Source organism: Arachis hypogaea, chromosome 13, assembly GCF_003086295.3.
Source record: "Arachis hypogaea cultivar Tifrunner chromosome 13, arahy.Tifrunner.gnm2.J5K5, whole genome shotgun sequence".
NCBI lineage: Eukaryota > Viridiplantae > Streptophyta > Magnoliopsida > Fabales > Fabaceae > Arachis > Arachis hypogaea.
In genome coordinates this window covers 47,891,904-47,899,714 of record NC_092048.1, presented here as the reverse complement: position 1 = coordinate 47,899,714, position 7,811 = coordinate 47,891,904, and positions in this window count along the sequence as shown.

Genomic DNA, 7,811 nt, shown 5'->3' with positions numbered 1-7,811 from the left:
AGGAGTCATCCGACCTCCCTACCATTTCATTCACGAAGGAAGATGGGCAAGGAATAATCCCGGGGCACGATGACCCAGTGGTAATTACCATGATCCTGGCAAATGCCCATCTCCACAGAACACTAGTAGACCAAGGAAGTTTAGCGGACATCCTCTTTAAGCCCGCTTTCGACAAACTGGGATTAGATGAGAAAGAGTTAAGAGCCTACCCCGACACCTTGTACAGATTAGGCGACACGCCAATAAAGCCACTAGGATTTTTGCCCCTCCACACCACCTTTGGAAAGGGGAAAAATCAAAGACTCTAAGTATAGACTTTATAGTCATCGACGTGGGGTCAGCCTATAATGCTTTAATTGGCAGAGCTACCCTTAATCGACTCGGAGCGGTGGTATCGACGCCCCACCTCTGCATGAAATTCCCGACCTCAGCGGGGATAGCAACGGTAAGGGGAGATCAGAAGTTGGCAAGGAAATGCTACAATGAAAGCCTAAACCTGAGAGGAAGGAACAAAGAAATCCACACAATAGAGCTCGGTGGAGCAAGGATTAAAGAAGAGCTGCGACCACAGCCCGGGGAAAAAACCGAGGAGATTCAGGTCGGCGAAGAGGAAGGAAAAACCACCCACATAGGAGCCAACCTAGGGGAAACCCTAAGACAAGGGTTGACTAAGCTCCTAAGAGATAATTCCAATCTCTTCGCCTGGAAGGCCTCCGACATGCCTGGGATAGATCCCGAGCTCATGTCCCACAAACTCTCGGTCTACTCGGGGTCCCGACCTGTGCAACAAAGAAGACGCAAGCTCGGCCCAGAGCGAGCCCTAGTAGTAGAAGAGCAAGTACAGGCGCTCCTGGAAGCTGGCTTCATCAGAGAAGTCAAATACCCAACATGGCTAGCCAATGTAGTGCTAATCAAAATACAAAATGGCAAATGGAGGATGTGCGTCGACTATACCGACTTAAATAAGGCATGTCCCAAGGACCCTTATCCACTACCAAGCATTGATGCCTTAGTAGACTCTAGCTCGGGATATCAATACTTGTCGTTCATGGACGCCTACTCGGGGTATAACCAAATCCCGATGTACGAGCCAGACCAAGAGAAGACATCATTCATCACACCCAGAGCCAACTTTTGCTACGTGGTCATGCCATTCGGATTAAAAAATGCAGGAGCCACCTACCAGAGGTTGATGAATAAGGTGTTTGCCTCTCACCTAGGAAGCTTAATGGAAGTATACGTCGACGATATGCTGGTAAAGACCAAGAAAGAAGTTGACCTCCTGCCTGACCTTTCACAAGTCTTTGACACCATAAGGTCGCACGGGATGAGACTAAATCCTGCAAAGTGCGCCTTCGCGGTGGAGGCAGGAAAATTTCTGGGATTCATGCTAACGCAAAGAGGGATCGAAGCCAATCCCGATAAGTGCAGAGCTATCCTGGAAATGAGAAGTCCGACTTGTTTAAGAGAAGTCCAACAACTTAACGGCCGACTTGCAGCTCTCTCCAGGTTTTTGGCAGGATCAGCACTAAGATCCCTTCCACTGTTCTCCCTATTGAGAAAGGGACACCAGTTTGAATGGACTCCCGAATGCGAGGAGGCGTTCCAGGAGTTCAAAAAGTTTTTGAGCCAACCTCCTATTTTGACCCGACCTGTAGCCGGAAAAGACCTCGTCCTATACCTATCCGTGGCAGACAAGGCTGTCTCAGCAGCCTTGATAAGAGAAGACGAGGACGGTCAACACCCAATCTATTTCATCAGTAAAGTTCTACAGGGCCCTGAGCTAAGGTACCACAAACTAGAGAAATTTGCCTACTCCTTAGTGGTAGCCTCACGAAGACTACGGCCTTACTTTCAAGCTCACACAATAAGAGTCCGCACGAACCAACCCATGAAGCAAATCCTCCAAAAGACGGATGTTGCAGGAAGAATGGTTCAATGGGCAATAGAACTCTCCGAGTTCGACTTGAAGTATGAAACTCGGACGGCGATTAAAGCCCAGTGCCTCACCGACTTCATTGCAGAATACGCAGGAGATCAAGAGGATAAACCAACTACATGGGAACTCTATGTAGATGGATCCTCCAACAAAATAGGAAGTGGTGCAGGCATAATATTGGTAGATGAAAGGGGAACCCAGATAGAGGTTTCCCTCAAGTTTGAATTCCCAGCTTCAAATAATCAGGCAGAGTATGAAGCCTTGATCGCAGGACTGAAGCTGGCAGAAGAAGTCGGTGCTACAAAGGTGATGATATACAGTGACTCCCAAGTGGTGACCTCCCAAATAAGTGGAGAATATCAGGCAAAGGACCCAAACATGAAGAGGTACTTGGAAAAAACTTTGGAGCACCTTGGGCGCTTTGCAGAAATTGAGGTGAAACACATAACTCGGGATCTAAACAGCAGAGCAGACGCCCTATCCAAGTTAGCAAGTACCAAGCCAGGAGGAAATAACAGAAGCCTGATTCAAGAGACTCTCCAGGAACCTTCAGTGGTAAAAATAGAAGACAAACAAGAAGTCTTCGAAGTGGTCGGATTAAACCTCGGATGGATGAACCCCTTAGTCGAATACCTGAAATTCGACATCCTCCCCAAAGAGGAAAGGGAGGCCAAGAAAATCCGAAGGGAAGCACAACACTACACCCTGGCAAGAAATATCCTCTACAGAAGAGGGATATCAACACCATTATTAAAATGTGTACCGACCTCCAGAACCACCGAGGTATTAGAGGAAGTACATAGTGGAATCTGCGGAAACCATCTCGGAGCAAGGTCATTAGCCAGGAAAGTAATCCGAGCTGGATTCTATTGGCCAACCTTGCAGAAAGATGCCACAGAGTTTGTGAAAAAGTGCCAACCATGTCAAATGCACGCAAATTTCCACGTGGCTCCTCCAGAGGAGCTCATTAGCATCAGTTCTCCGTAGCCCTTTGCAAAATGGGGAATGGATTTGTTAGGTCCTTTTCCTCAGGCGCCAGGACAAGTCAGGTACCTAATAGTGGGAATAGATTATTTCACAAAGTGGATAGAAGCAGAACCACTGGCTACTATCACTGCACAAAGAAGTCGGAGGTTCCTCTACAAAAATATCATCACAAGGTATGGGATACCTTATTCCATTACCACAGATAATGGAACCCAGTTCACCGACTCCACCTTTAGAAGCCTAGTAGCCGGTATGAACATCAAACACCAGTTCACCTCGGTGGAGCACCCACAAGCCAATGGGCAAGCCGAAGCAGCCAACAAAGTCATACTGGTAGGGCTGAAGAAAAGATTACAAGAGGCGAAAGGAGCTTGGGCTGAAGAGCTCCCACAAGTACTATGGGCTTACAGAACAACCCCCCAATCCGCCACTGGAGAAACACCCTTCCGACTAGTTTATGGCGTAGAAGCCATGATCCCAATAGAGGTCAATGAGCAAAGCCCAAGAGTAATCTTCCACGACGAGATCGGGAATATACAGGGGCACAAAGAGGAGCTCGACTTGCTCCCCGAAATCCGAGAAGAAGCCCAGATAAGAGAAGCAGCGTTGAAGCAAAGGATGACCGCAAGATACAACAAAAAAGTCATTCGAAGGAGTTTCACCCCAGATGACTTGGTCCTAATCAGAAACGACATTGGAGTCAACAAATCTAGGGAAGGAAAGCTCGCTGCTAACTGGAAAGGACCATACAAGATCAACGAGGTCTTAGGAAAAGGCTATTATAGGGTAACCGACTTCGACGGCAACGAGTTACCAAGATCATGGCATGCTTGTAATATGAAAAGGTACTACAGCTAAAAGCGAATCCTACTCCCTGATGTACTCTTTTCCCAATTTCATGATTTTTTCCCAAAATCAAAGGGTTTTTTCTGAAAAGGGTTTTTAACGAGGCATCACAGTAGGGGCTAAGGGAAAATAGATTTTCAAAAGCCCTTAGTAGCAATAAGGTACCTCCTCAATTAATAAAGATCTCTTTCATATATCTCTTTTAAATTCCCTTTTTTATTCTCTTTCTACGAAACGCGCCGATTTAAGCTCAACAAAACGTGAAAATCCCATGAACCGACCTAGATGGTCGTCAGGATAAAACGACGAGGTACAAGTCGGCGTAAAGAGGCTATGGAAGTCGATCATGATAAACTCGGGAACAGTCTGACTCATAAGTCGGAATGCGAAACCGAGTAAAACTAAAATGAATCGCAAAAGTAGCCTAAGTCACGAAAAGCTCAATGAAACGAAATTGAGTACTAGGAATAACAAAAAGAGATAGGAAAAAACTAAGAAAAGATTATAAGGCTGCCCTGAAATCATAAAGATTCAGAAAGCCCAAAGAAAAGGTTTTTTCCAGAAAAGATCAAAAATCAAAAGAACTACGAATAGAAGAGCATGCGCGCACAAGGTAACTCAAAACCCTTATCCAAAAAAGGGGGTATTTATTTAATCGTTAAAATTAAACCCTTATCAAAAAAGGGTATGATAAAACTATTTTGTTTACGGCCTTAAAAGGCCAAAAATTGTTCAAACATCAACAAATAAATATAAAGAGTTTAAAAAGGGGGGGCCCACAGGCCGGACCCCCAATAGCCAACAAATTATTTCTTTGCAAGAGGAGTAGAAGGATCACCACCACCAGGACCAGGAGTTGGAGAGAAAGCCGGAGGAGCGGTAGAAGAGCTCGGAGCGTCCTTAGAGCGAGGAGGGGACTCTATGATCCTCTGCCCCCGAGTCTTCAAATCGGACTCGGGCTCCACCACGGGGACAGGAGGATCCACGATGGCACCATCAATAACAATCTTATCAGGGTCTAAAGGAGAAAGGTTCAAGTCAGGAGCAATGACTCCGACCTGCTCCTTAAAAACCCTCCAAGCCTCATCAGCACCATCCGCAATAGAGTCCTCCAACTTGGTATAGGCCTTCCGGGCATTCAGCAAGTCATTCTTTACAGACACAAGATCATCAAATAAACTGTTGTAGCTGGCTTGCACTGCCTTCCTCAAATCCACCTCCATGTTGCATTAGGCTTGCAACTTCTTCTCCTTCTCCCGGAGGCTATCCCTCTCCTCCTTCAGCTTAGCGACTTTCCCCTCCAACTCCCTCTCGTGCTCCTGATATATGCGAAGCCTGCCTTCCAGCTCCTCGACCCTCGAGGTCATCCCTAAAGAGCTGAGAGGAGTCTTCTCAAATATATCTAAGATTTTGCCACAAACTCCCGCCGTCTTGAGACTCTCCTCAACCACAGCAGTGAGGTAGTGCCGAACAGAAACATTATCCATGCTCATACGAGCATGGGGATAAATGTTCTTTCGGACGAACGCAAGAGCGTCCGCCTCACCAGAAGCGCCAGACTCTAAGGTCTTACGCTTCCTCTTCTCTGGTTCAGGAGTAGGTCGGATGGAGGGGGGTGGCAGAGAGGAAGCAGAAGAGGAAATCACAATAGGTTGGGAGGGAGTCCCGACGTTACGAGGAGGAGGAGGAGGAGAGGCAACCGCCCTAGCACCACCAGACCTGGCACGAGACCTCGCCTTGGCCTCCTGAACTCTTTGGTAAGACTCCTGGGCATTTGTTTTTGCCATCTCTGAAAAAAGCAACAATTGATAGATTAGACAAGTCGGAAGAATTAATCAGACAAGTCGGAAAACCAAATGAAAGCTACCTATTTGCGCCTGGATAAAACTCGGAGACCCCTGGAGAAAATTTTTCGTGTCCAAGTATAGAGACCTCCCCCAAACTTCTCGGAGGAACCCCACAATGGCCGCCTCCACATCATCCAGGTCGTCAAGACCATATTTTTCACAAGGGGAGGCCTCCAACTAATATAAAGGAAAGCGGGGGGAAGAGTTATCATCCAGAAAAAAGGGGTGGTGACCCTCTACAGCTTGCACTTTGAAAAAATAGTTTTTGAAGTCGTGGAAGGATTCGTCAAAAAGGGTGAAAATTCTCCTACCTTGTATGGCCCGGAACGATACCCACTGTTGTTTATTGTTTATCCCACTAAAGGGTTTTGTCATATGAAAAAGATGGAAAAAAATCTTTAAAGAAGTCGGGAACTCTAAAGCATGGCTGATGAATTGATAAATTTTCAAAAAACCCCAAGAGTTGGGGTGAAGCTGGGTAGGAGCGACTCGGCAATGACGTAAAACAGACATCTCAAAGTCTGAAAAAGGAAGAAAAACACCCAAACGGGTGATCATACACTCATACATAAAGAAAAAATGGGAGGCAGCCTCATTAGCCCTCCCAAAGCAAACCCGGTCTTCGGGACCTGGGGCCACTAACTCATACTTCGGCTCGTCCTCCTCAGAAGAACAAATTCTGTGGCGAGTACGAAGATGGGTGATAAACTCAGAATCGACTGAGGGTTCCTCCCCTAAGACTGTGACATCAACCCAGTGAGAGAGAGCATCTACAGAAGCCATTTCTTTTTCTAAAAAAGGGGTGACAAAACCTACAAGGGGAAAAGAAAAATCACCAACACGGTCTCTAAAGGGAGGGGGATGCGAAACTAAAGTCTGCAAATCAAATTTATCTACAAAGGCATATTAAAAAACTAACCTTTATCTGGAAATGAGGGTTGGAAGCAAAAGCCTTCGAAAGCACAAGAATGCAGTACGAACGAATGCAAGGGAAATTTGAAAGATCGCAGAAACGAAACAACGAAAGAGAGGGAAAGTATTTATAAGAACGTTAGGGGCATAATGGTAAAATAGGGGTAGTCATTAATGAAGATGCACCGTTACCAAGGCTATTGAATCCCTACGCACACCCCTAACGGACACGACGCTTGATTAGACGTAACTGTCAGAACCAAAAGGTCACGAAAGGTCACGTCGGTTTCAAACCATCACGTCGGTCCTCTTACAAATCGGCTACGACCCCGAGTAGAATACTCGAACCCAAACCTTAAAAAGAGATTGGGCTCGAGTAGGGGCACTGTTCATACCCTGACCCAATAATAAAGGCCCAGGATCCAAGCAAAGAAGCCCAACCCAAAGGGTTGGTCCTCACCCAATACTAGCCTTCATCCCAAGAAGTCGGTACTGAACACGACCTGCTCCAAAGAAGTCGGATACGAGGGTTAGCTGGCAGATAACACTCATTCGAATGGGTAACTTCCCCTAGAAACTCTCTAACCACTTCATAGAGCCATATCTTAACCTCCCTAAGATATGGGAACGGCTATCCACCTAAAAAGGTGGCACTACTTCAGCGGTGGTTATTGGTTCACCACTATAAATACACTGACACTATTCAGGTATCTCTAAGTTCCAATACACTCTAACCTGCTCGCACTCTTGCTAACTTAGGCATCGGAGTGTCTTTGCAGGTACCACCCCCCATTCTTTCACACGTACAAGTCGGACGGAGGAACACCGAGTAACAGATCCATTCGAAAGCCACCTCCTTCATACGTTTGGGCTAACCAACGCTATCCAACCCATTAATCTCCGGTTACCCACCGTAACAGCATTGTTCTCAAAATTGTCTCTTTCATCAATATTCATAATCTCCTCAAATCAATTATCCCCCCATTCCATTCATCAATAATTTAAACTCAAAACATAATGCATTATTCTCTAAATAAATCAAACTTAAAACATATGTTTCTTAAAATTCTTGAATAATTACTTTAACCAAGCTTCTAATTTTTATAGAAATTTCAGCATCATTTCCTCTAAAACTCGAACTTCTGCCACCCTTCAAGGGTCCCAACCACCAAACTAAACCACTCTCAGTCATTCAAATTATTCTCAATGTCAAATCATTTCAAAAATCAAATCACATATCTTTCAACCAATCCATTCAATTCAATATTACAAACTCACTA